General features: G+C 35.9%; 1 pseudogene; it reads left to right on the forward strand.

The window, feature by feature from the left end:
* Positions 1-1,430: 1,430 nt before the first annotated feature.
* Positions 1,431-1,548, forward strand: LOC112317888 (U2 spliceosomal RNA; annotated as a pseudogene).
* The last annotated feature ends 11,224 nt before the right edge of the window (positions 1,549-12,772 follow it).

Below are 12,772 nucleotides of genomic sequence, written 5' to 3' on the forward strand. Positions count from 1 at the left end.
TTTCAAATGTAAAAAACATTCTGAATTTATTGATTATATTCCCATATATTTCTTATTATCTAACTACATTTTTATCATAAAATGATCTTTTGAATATATTTAACATTTGTATAACAGTATCACATTTTTTAAAATTTTATTGTTGTTCAAGTACAGTTCTCTGCCTTTTCCCCCCACCCCAGCCTAACCCTCAGCCCTTCCTACCTCCCTCCCATTTCCACCTCTCCCCCTGTTATTGTCCATGTGTCCTTTATAATGGTTCCTACAAGCCCTTCACCCTTTTCCCCTGAAATTCCCTCCCCTCTCCCCTCTGGTCACTGTCAGCCTGTTCTCAATTTCATTGTCTTTGGTTATATTTTGCTTGTTTGCATAGATGGAACTGGAGAGCATTATGTTAAGCGAAATAAGCCAGGCAGTGAAAGACAAATACCATATGATCTCACCTTTAACAGGAACCTAATCAACAAAATAAACAAATAAGCAGTATCACACTTTTATTCTTTCTCTTACCACTCACTATTATGTTTTCAAGAATTATACATTCAGATATACATAAATCTCATTCATCACTAATGGTACTAATTTGTTTGGACAAGTGACCATTTAGTTATCTTTTTTTGTGTTAATAGGCTCTTACACCCCTTTTTTCTTTTAAAATAATGTTACAATGGCCAGGAACATTTTGGTATATGTCCCCATGTGTTACAAGGAAGAGTTTCACAAGGCTAGGATCACTAAGGTACGACATCCTGAATACTGAGGCATGTACATTCTCAATTCAGATTCTGCTTAAGCACTTTTCTCAGCCATCCTCAGCAGCACATAAAAGCTCCCATCCCCTATACCTTTCTTACTTTCACACTTTGAATTATTTGCTAATCTAAGGGACAGAAAACATTGTGTGGTGTTAATTGCAGTTGCTTGAGTATTAGGAATGTGAGCATCTTTGCATATATTATTCATCAGTGTTTCCTCCTCTGTGAGTTGGCATTTTACTCAGTTGGTTTTGCTTGTTAGAATACTTGTTCCAATCAAGCACCCCTTTAGTTTAGTTTCTAAATTTGAGTTGTCCTAGGTCATTCTGCCTGTAAAAGTTTGATGAACTTTACCAATGTAAATTCAGATCTATGTTTATAAAATTCTAGGGAAGTCTTTTTATTTCCCTAGAACATAAAAAAAGGGGAAGTTTTGAAGAGGAATCTGAGACATTAAGCTTTTTGTCATCTGAGACAGGTATTTTTGTCATCTCTGTTTGCTGGCAGGTTGATTTGTGTTAGTTCACCTTAGCAAAACTTGGCAGTTCAAGTTGTTTGCAAGGCATCAAAGTTCCAACTAATCAACCAGGGTACCCCTGGGACTTACCTTCTTTTCCTCATGCATCTGTTAAAGCAGTGATCTTTAGGTCACAGCATTTAGCAAATTTCAGCAGCATAGCTTCTCAGCCCTTTGGCTAAGGTCAAGTGTAGTATCTGTTCTTATCAGTTTAATTTCAGCAGCAGATTGCTACTGATGTCCTTCCTGTCTGTTCATTTCAGGAATACACTCCTTGCTCACCCCTACCCCCACCCGCAAAGGAATAAGGAAAGAAAAGCAAAAAATAAAATCTGACTAGGAGCTCTGGTCATATGGTTGGGGCTGATACAAACCACCTACAGAAATGTCAGAATGAGTAAGTCTGCACTCCGGCTTTAACACCCATATTGTCTTCCTTAGGTGTGTTCTGTGGGATGCCCGTCCTGCGGAGCTCTCCTGGCCACAGCATTTGAGAATGAGTTGTCCCAGATACAATCTGTTGTTCTGGTGGGAAGGTGGTGGCAATTCCCTCTAGTGGGGAATGCCCTGAGCCCTTCTCTGAAATGGCTTTTATTGGAATTGGTATGCGCAGGGGTATACAGCATGCATGCAAAGCTCATCAATCAATGTGTAAAGGCCATAGTTACAGAAAACAGATATTATCTACAGATAACAATTGAGGAAACACAGAGATCTGCCTCAAATTAGGGCCTGCTAGATATGCCGACACCAGAGGGTCTTAAGGCATGGTTCATGAGATTAGGAACTCACTCCCTTATGCTTTGAATTTAAACATCTGGTTTATATCAACAGGGCTACACAAAGCAAAGGGAGCTTCAAAGGATACAATATTCTTCAGGCCAGATTTCCCACGGGGACCCTCGGTGTTAGTATCGGGTTGTGCTTGCCACCTGCGTTCCTGGCTTTCCTGTTGAGACTTACAAGCAAGTCCTTGCTCACCCGGGGCTACAGTTTCTGACACCAAACAAAGCGGTCCGAAACAGTGTTCTAGAAATTGTTTACTCAATATTGAGAAAAAACCTCCTTAATTTTTACTGGGATGTAAAAACAAACAAACAAACAAACAAAACTGGCTTCTGGGTGTTCTGTCATGCTGCGAGAGTAGATTATCTGTAATTGCAAGTAAAGATCTGTAAATAGTGCTCTGTTGTCACTATCAGATTGCAGACCACGAGTCCATCCTGCCATTTTAGAAACCAAAGCCTCTAGAATTCTCCAAGGAATGTTAGTCCACTCTGGCTGCAGCCCCTTCATGCAGCCTTGCTTTTGTTTGTTTGTTTAACAATTACCATTTTCCTAACCTACTTCGGTTTTTCAGACATTTCTTGAAAGATTTTTTTATTCTGCTTCTTCTTTAATCTTATCTTTCTTTTTAAATCTGTGAGGTTTCATTTCTTTCAAAAATGTTTTATTATTGCCCTGATTGGTGTGGCTCAGTTGGATGGATGTCCTCCTACAAAGCAAAGGGTCGCCAGTTCAATTCCTGACCCAGGTACATGTCTGGGTTTGTGGTTTCGTCCCTGGTCAATCAATCAATGTTTCTGTCCCTCTCTTTCTGCCTCCTTTCCTCTCTCTCTAAAAATAAATACATAAAATCTTTTAAAAATGTTTTGCTATTAATTAAATGGAGCTTTGGGAGAGAGAAAGTGAATGAACCATTATGCTATGGACAGCATCTTAAATTTAAAAATTCCTGCTAACTTTTGTGAACAAGTCTCAATATTTGCTTAAAGCTTGAAGGCAGAATTAATAAAGTAGTGATCCATTTTTGAATCTGGTGACATAGTTAATTCCTCTTCTAATGGACAGCGATGTATTAGATTCATGCAGAAATGCTCATCTGGTATTACTAGATTTCATGACTTTTTTTGGAAATATAAATGTCATCAGAATTTTTACATCAGACCTCCTGCTTTCTTAATGTTAGCATATTATTCCAATTTGTTTTTGATAAAACCGTGCATGCTTAACATGTCTGCAACAAGTATCCAGTGTGTGTGAAGCCAGTTTATGATATTTATTATAGATACATTATTTACTTATTTAAAAATCCTGAGAACTAGTTATTTTTCTCCACATTTACCAATGAATAAACTGAGGAGGTTTTACGTGGTTAACTGCCTTGCTAGGTGTTACAGAGAGGGCTCGAGTTCAGGTCGTCTGACATCAAACCCATCACACTCTGAAGAACAGTGTATGAAGGAAACCACACAGTTATCTCACTTCAGGCTTCACCTCCTACTCATTTCTCAAGGTTTTGTAATCTGATTTCAGCTCCACCACTCTACTCCAAGGACGGCAGGAGTAACATTGTGAAGGGTGTTTTATTTTATATGAGGTAGGTGAGAACTGCTTCCCACTAGAATTTTGTAATGAATGCACTGTCTGGCAAGTGAAATTGTGTTAGTGTATGTCACCTATTCCTAAACATGGGGTTTTAATGAATTATGCTCAATAAAACAAGAATAATTTGCAATACTTAGTTGCAGATAATCTGTATGACTCCAAAGAGAAACCAGTTAGCAAAATTTTTACTACTAAAGTTCTAAAATAAAAATATTTTGCTATATAATTCTGTAAATGTAGAAGTCATGTTTCTACTCTTTTAAAACAAATTTGAATTTTGGGTGAATAAATAGTGCATTTATCCATATTATGTGTTCCAAAATAAATAAATCCCATTTATTTTATGTGTTCCAAGTAGTTTAAATAATTGTTTGATCAGCCATGGCTGGTGTGGCTCAGTGGACTGAGCATCAGCCTGCAAGCCAGGGTGTCATTGGTTCAATTCCCAGTCAGGACACATGCATGGGTGGCAGGCCAAGTCCCCGGTTGGAGGCACACAAGAGGCAACCACACATTGATGTTTCTCTCCCTCTCTTTCTCCCTCCCTTCTACTCTTTTTATAAATGGATAAATAAAATCTTTAAAAAATAAAATAAGAGAATTAAAAATAATAATTGATCAAATACTTAAAATCAGTTTATTAATTTAGTGTCAAATATGTCTGTTTATGTATGTTTGTATATACATACATACAGCGTGGGCAAAATAGCTTAAATTACCAGCCATCATTACCTAAAAGACTTATCATAAGTCAGGATACAAAACAACAATATCAGTAATAATAAGAAAAAGAAGATAAATAATACAAATAAAAAACACAAAATAAGGGTAAGTTAAGCTTACCCTTATTTACCCAAAGGGTAAATAACCTAAGCAGATAAATCATGAAGGATAATGAATCAGAGCAAAATGTAGCAAACTCTAATGAACACTATAATATGAATATATACCTTAACCAGGCCACATGAGCCATAGAGGAAAATTAATAATGAATGTAGAAAGAATCTGGTGCATAGGAGAGTTTTAGTGCAAGGGTTTGTTATAACCCTAGTGAAACAGTATAGTTAGATTGAGGTATTGAGATACTGGGCCCTTCCTCCTTTGGCCTCTGTAAGGAAACAAGTTTGCAAGCAGAAGCAAGCTTGCAAGGGTAAATCTGCGGAGAGAAACAGGGCCAAGCTCTGTCAATCTGGGCAAGGCACCCCGACTGAAAGGTGACCCATAGCCAATTATAATATCATTAGCATTGCAGATAGACCAGTAACTATCATTCCTGGCTGCCATGACAGTTCCCAAAAAGACCAAATAGGACAAAACTCCCCTTCCCAGTGAGAAGGTGGTGCCTCACTCCTTGTCTCAGCTCCACACAAAACTCACCCCATCACGAGTCCCCTGTGCACCAACCCAAAATATAAGCCCTACCCTGGAAACCCTTGGCATGACCCACTTCTAGAGTCTGCCCATCCTCCCTACCTGAGCATGTACTTACTTTCACTTCAGTGAAATCTCTGTGCTTTGCTGACTCTCTGTCTGGACCTGGAATTCCTTCTTGTGCAGTAACAAGAGCCTGGACACTGCTCCGGGTCCAGGCCTCCGTTGGCCTCCTTGTGAGCCTCCTGACATCGCTAGCATTTACTCACTCAGAGACCTTGGACAAGTAAAATTATCTGAGCTTCATTTTTTTTTTATTGTTTGTAACACAAGAATGCCTAGTACATTTAAGATTGTTACACTGATCATTAGAATATGTATTTTTAAAATGGTAAGTAACAAGGCACAAGATAATGGTAGTTTCTTATTTTCTAAATAAGAAAACATCACCTGATCATTGTAATCAGAAAGCTTTGTCAGTTCCTTCATGGCATCCATATTCCTATGGATTTCAATCGCTGAGTGAAATCCCATCGCTGCATAATTTGGAATAATGGAAATATGTTGTTGCAAATACCATTCATAAATGTTATGTTAATCTTTGCTAATGTGATATAGAGTGTCAAATATAAGCTGTAGCCTGATGACCTTAGGCAAATCTTTGATTATTCTGCAATGTTTCCTCATTTGAAAATGAGAGGTTTTGAGCTAAATAATCCATTTAAAACATTGTAAGATTTTATAATATTTAATAAGTTCAAAGCATGTCAGAGTTTAATTTAAATTTTGTAATAAAGCAAGATAAATTCATGTTAAAACTGTTAATGTATCTCTTAATATTATCCATTTTTGTTATGTCAATGTTAGATTAGTCATTTCCATTATCAAACTTGACCCTGAATTTACAAATGTTTGTATTATTAATTTGTTCTTAATATCTCAGCTATTCTGCAGATATTCTCTACCATTCTTTTGCTGGAAGTATTGGTGCTACTATGGCATGTATGATGATAATTACTAGCACAGCTTAAAAAATTGTACAAGTAACTTCTTCATTATCTTTCTCATCACTTCAAAACATTTTCTGAAAATTTATTTCTTCTGAAGATTTTGCTTTTCCCTACTATGAAATCAGTTGATAAACTATCCTTTTTTAGCTTCAAATATACCTGTATGGTAATTTGCTATTCTGCTTATTCAATTTAACCTGTGATTTAAAAAAAATATGTTTATAATATGTAAGTTTATAATGACTTTGTTTTCTTTGTGACTTTTGCATTGTTTCTAGAGATCAAAGTCCATAATTACTGTCAGTTTGTTCTTTATTTCAATGTCTACAGGAAGTGGGGAGGGATAATAGGGGTAATAGGGGAAGGGCCATCAAGGAGCACATATAAGGGACACATAGACAAAGCCAAAGGGGGTAGGTTGGAGGGTGCGAGGCAGGGATAAGTGGGGTGGGGGGCATGGTGGGGGGAATATGGGGACACCTGTACTTGAACAACAATACAAAGAAAAAGATCAAAGTCCATGAATTGTCAGTCTCTTTTAGTTGCTATCTTCTTGATGATTGCTTGGATTTTCATACTCTTATTTGGCTTTGAAATACTTTTTACTACCTCTAGTAATACAACTAAATAAAGAAGTCTTGTCTCTTGTAAAATCAAAGGAAATAACTATAACCGAAAGTTTAATATTACTTAACTATACACTGAAAATTGATTAGATATACACATGTATCATTGAGAACAATTTCATGATGGCATTGATATTAGATTATGCCATTTAAGTATGTTAATTAAACAAATAAAATCTTTTATATGGAGTGATATTATTTAAAAATGTTTTCTACTCCCTGGCTGGTGTAGCTCAGTGTATTGAGTGCCAGCCTGTGAACCAAAGAGTTGCTGGTTCAATTCCCAGTCGTGTTACATGAGTGGGTTGTGGGCCAGGCCCTAGTAGGGGGTGTGCAAGAGGCAACCACACATTGATGTTTCTCTCCCTCTCTTTCTCCCTTCCTTCCCCTTTCTCTAAAAACACACAAATAATTTCAAAAAGTAAAATAAAAATGTTTTGTATTGTGAGATTAATAGAAAATGTTTTGGATTTTTAGTATCACCTTTATTTTAGTTTCCTGGGACTGCCGTAACAAAAAACCAGAAACTGGCTGTTTTAAAACAACAGAAATTTATTCTCTCACAATTCTAAAGACTAGACGTCTAAAATCTAATTGTTGGCAGAAATAGTTCTTTCAGGAGGATTCTGTGGGAGAATCTGTTCTGGTGGCTCCTATGCTGTCCTACCTTGTAGATACATCATTCCAATCACGTCTTCCCTCATCACATGGCATTCTCCCTGCTTGTGTTCTGCGTCTTCCTATGGCCTTTTAAATAAGGACACCATTCCTAATTAAAGGTCATTTGACTTAGGACCAACCCTAATCCAATATAACATTGTCTTAACTAATTATATCCTTAGTGATTCTATTTCCAAATAAGATCACGTTCGGAGATTCCCATGAATGTGGATTTTTGCAAGGCACTATTCAATCTAGTGCTAGAATCTAAAAGAAGTTGTAAGAATATTTAAAGTATGAAACAGTTGATACTTAAAATTAGTTTTCTATGAGATCAAGACTATAATGCAATAATAAGACTTTTTTTCTGAAAACCTTCAAGATGTCTTTAAGTCAACTTGAATTATTTTCACTAATAGGGAATATAGTTTATAATCACTATGCTCACATGTTTTGAATTAACATTGTAAATTATGTGTATTCTGTTTTTCTAAGTATTCTTATATTTCTAGGATAGAAAAATATGAATTTCCAGAAGTTAACATTTTTGTAGCAATTAGTGAGCAATAGAGAATGCACTATACATTGTGACAATTTTTTGTATGCACTGCTAATATATGCTGAGAATGTTATTGAAGAAATTCCTACTTCATTCACAGTCTCACGTGAACAAGTATTACTATACAGTTGTTACTATTTTAACTGCTGTGATACTGAGAATAGGGCCAATTACTAAAATCTAAACTAGGAGTTAGTAGAACAGATCAAGACTATATTGTTTACTTCTGAATCCCTGGATGTAGAGTATCTCTAGCCCACAGGGAGCTCAACAGATATTAGTATAATGGTATAGTAAAAGAATGAAATCATAGTAAGGTAGCTCCTTAAAAATGAAGATTAACAATGTCTAATATTAATGTTTTGTTCATCGCTTATTAAGGAAATTCCTTATCAAAGTTAATTATAAACATTCTAATTTCCATATTATATATTTTAATGCATAATTTTTTAGATACCAAATTTTTTAAGGATAAAGATATTATTTTCATAGATGCAATGAATTAAGTGGTTATATTTTTATTTTCACCATGTAAAAATATTTTCCCTGGTTTGTGGAACTATTGTTTTCCTATCCAAGCAGGTGCCACCCACGCTCACAGTGTGGTCGAGGGAAACACCCACCTGGTTTTCACCGAATCTGTGGCACATAAAAATGTAGGGGAAACTGAGATGTGTTCCCAGGGATCTTTAAAGAGTCAAATGCCTTTGTTTTTTTATTAACAAGCATATAAATATTTAATAAGCAATCCTCAAAAAGGAGAATTAACAGATATTTAATACTGGATTTTTCCCTGAATTCTTATTAGAGAGAATCTTAGAATTTAAATAATTGATTCAAATTTTACTGTAGTCTACTCTTATATAATAAAATATATCTTAATAAATTTGTACTTTGGTAGGAAATGTATAAATTTTATTACCCATAGCATTATTGAATTTATTAATTATAATCTACCAGAAATTGATATCTCCAAAGCCTTTTTTTTCAGCCTACCACAAATATGAATACATCAACTGAATATCATTGTGTTTGATAAAGCATTTGACCATGAGATAGTGCTTAATGATTTATTTATAATTGAGAGTTTTTCTAAATTAAATTCTCATTAAGGAAGTGATATTTTCATAAACAGATGCAATATTAATTAATTAAGCACTGAAAGAAGAATAAACAAATGGTGATTTTTTTCTTGAGGTATTTAATGGAAATATTTCTCTAAAAATATTTTAAAGATATTTAAATGGTAAAAAAGTGAATCTAATGCATATGTATTATTTATAAATCTGCATGGGAGAATGTGGGAAATGTAAACAATGGTGTTATTTCAATATTAAAACCATTTCAAGTGGCTTAAACAATAAAAATGTTTCCTACCTCAACTAAGTGGAAATCTAGGCAATTAATCAATGATGTCACTGAAGACCCCTGTTTCCTTCCTAGCTCTGCGGTTCCATCCTGTCTGTGTCCCAAGTCTGGTAACCCTCACGGTAGCAAGATGACTGCCTATGAAAGGATTTTGTTTTGTTTTGTTTTCTTTTTATACCTAACGGAATGAAGGAGAGAAAAAAAATCTGTCCAAAATAAGTTATGAATTCTTCCCTTCAAGATTATTGAGCCAAATCAGTCACATGACCATTTCTGGAGTAATATCAGCTGCTAAGAGAACAACATAAACTGATTGGCTTAAATTTATCAATATATTTTCCTCCTTGAAATTGCAGAACTGGAGACACGGTGGATATCTATTTTTTTTAATTAGTTTATTTTAAAGAAATGTATTCATGTGCGAGGCATGTTATACATATAGTATTCATACACAGAAATAGCAGGCAATTGACATTATCTGCATTGTTTGCCAGTGACATGTCTCTGTTTCACCTAAAGTCTACCCTATGTGTGTGAGCAATATTAGCAAAAGTCAAACTCATACATTAGATTGTACTTTATACAAATATGTCAAAAATTGATCAAGTATTGTCCTGGCTGGGTAGCTCAGTTGATTCGAAGATCATCCCATACACCAAAAAGTTGCAGGTTCGTCCCCAGTCTGGGTGTCTACAGGAAGCAACTGATCCGTGGATCTATCTCTTTCTCTTTCTTCCTTTCTCTCTAAAGCAATAAAACCACTATCTTTGGTGAAGATTTTTTAAAAAATGATCAAATATACTTGGTAGTTCTCATATTTTAATTTTTAACCAAACTGTAATATTCAATTTTTCCAAGACCATGCTTTAGGTCTTTAGTTAACTTACAAATGTTTAGTCTTGGAGTCTTCTATAATTGGCTTATTTTAAGATATTACCTTACTGATTTTGTTCCATTCCAAGGTGCAGGATTCTGGTTTATACCCTTTGATGGCTATTTCATCTATTCTCCCATTTGTGTTTGTACCACTCCATTGAGTCCTGATAGTGTTAAATTGAATGTTAAAGATGCAAATTATAAAAGGATCATAATTTTAATTGTTTGTCCCAGAAAAAACTAGGAAAAGTCATTTTTAACTATTGATTAGATCTATGTTTATTCTATTCTGTTTGATACTAAAATATAAGGTTCACAATTTGAACACTTGACAATGGACATCCTAATTGTCACCAAAAGAGAAAAAAGAAGTGAACAAAGAAAATTTTAGGTTATTTTTATGTATAAGAACTACAGTCATGCACTACATAATGACATTTCAATCAACATTGGGCTGCGTATGCCAGGATGGTCCCATAAGATTGTACTGGAGCTGGAAAATTCCTATTACCAAGTTGCATCAGAGGTGCCTTAATGTCACAGCCCAAGGCATTTGTAGTGATGCCGGTATAAACAAACAACTGTGCTGCCAGCTGTATAAAAATATGACACATAAAATTACGTACAGCTCTGGCTGGTGTGGCTCAGTGGATTGAGTGCTGGCCTGTGAACCAAAGGGTTCCTGGTTCAATTCCCAGTCAGGGTACATGCTTGGGTTGCCAGCCAGATCCCCAGTAGGGGGCACATAAGAAGTAACCACACACTGATGGTCCTCTCCGTCCCTTCCTCCCTGTCTAAAAATAAAAAAATAAAAAGTTCCATGAAAAATTGCATACAGTGCACAATAGTTGATGATAATAAGCAACTATGTTATTGGTTTGTGTATTTAGTTTACAATACATTTTCATCATTATTTTAGAGTGTAATCTTTCTACTTAAAAAAAAAAAAAGGTGTGCTGTCCTGGCTGTGTGTGTGTGACTCAGGGGATTGAGCGCTGGCCTGTGGACTGAAAGGTTGCTGGTTTGGTTCCCTGTCAGGGCACATACATGCCTGAGTTAGGGGAGGGTCTCTGGTTGGGGGCCTGCAGGAGGCATGATCGATGTTTCTCCCTCACATCATGTTTCTCTCCCTCTTTTCCATTCTCTCTAAAAATAAATAAATAACATTTTTTTTAAAAGGTGAGCTGTAAAACAATATTCCGTGTTAGACCAGCAGCAGCCTCATTCATCTGTTTACCATGTCTCTTAATCACATCATTTTCTCTTGTGCTGGATTAAATCAATCTTCATTGTGGATGGTAAAATGCTGTACAGTTTTGCAGCCGAGGAGCGACAGGCTTGCCCACATAGCCGGCGGTATGCTATGTATCATCTGCTTTGTGGAAGTGCACTCTCTGATGTTCAGGTAATGACAAAATTGCATAACAACATGTTTCTCAGAACATATTTTCTTTGTTAAGGGGCTCATGACTGTATTGGAATTTCTTTCACAGTTATTTCAGTTTGCTTGCAATAAAATATTTAGAACACAGCATCTATATTATGTTAATTTAATAACAAAGTTAACACTAAGAACTGTCAAAACTAGGCTTTTAAGTCAAAGCTTCTTATCCCTACCTATTATAACTATTACTCTTCAGTAGTTGTATGTGTTCATGACTCAGGGTAAAAGTACAAACATTGCCCTGAATTATCACAGTTTCCAGCTTAATTAAATGATAAGGGACTCACAACGTACTGAACATATTTAAAGTGCACAATTGAATGAATTTTGACATAAGTTTTCTCTTTCCTCCCCTCCCAGCTGTCTCATCTCTAGGCAACTTCTGATCTGCCTTCACGATGATGCATTTGTTTGCATTTTCCAGAATTTCCTGTGTATAAGAAACCACAGAGAATGTATTTTTGATGACTCGGGCTTTTTTTCATTTAAGATAAGTATTTGAAGATAACTATTTGTCCTGCCATTGTCTTTCTTGGACTCAATACTTGTTTTCACAGCCAGATGTTATGGGGACTTTTCTTCCCGGCACTGATGGCATGGGCCTGGGACCCTTCACTCCTCACAGCAGACCTCCACCTCCGAGATGCCCCTCGCTATTCATAACTGCCGTACCACGTGAGACCTGCCCATTATGTGTCTCCGTCCTTTCTACTAGTCTTGATATGACTTCTTCATGTCCTTACTTAGAGGAATTCTGTTCAGCTAATTACCAGGTGATTCTCAGTAACGGTGGCTCTGTAACTGAGCTGTCGCTAGATGTGGCTCAGGAGGAGGCGAGCTCCGAGTTTACCTGCTCTGCCATATTCACCAGAAATTGTCTCCAATGTGATTCACTCTGACATCTTCTCTGTTTGACATTAAAATCGCTACTTTAGCTTTTATTTTATTAGTGTTACTATAGCATATTTTTAAAAGTCTTTTGCTCCCTTCCCCCTCTGTATACTATGCTTTCTTTATGTCCATATGTGAATAGAATATAGCTGGATCTTACTTGTATATACAATATGATGATCTCTACATTTTAGTAGGTGTTCTCAGAAATTTTACGCTTAAGTGATTATTGGGTTAAAACCTACCAACTTCCTATGAGTTTTCATTTTTTCTCATCTGTTTGTTTATTTTTTTTCCACATCCTTTC

Source organism: Desmodus rotundus, chromosome 4, assembly GCF_022682495.2.
Source record: "Desmodus rotundus isolate HL8 chromosome 4, HLdesRot8A.1, whole genome shotgun sequence".
Lineage (NCBI taxonomy): Eukaryota > Metazoa > Chordata > Mammalia > Chiroptera > Phyllostomidae > Desmodus > Desmodus rotundus.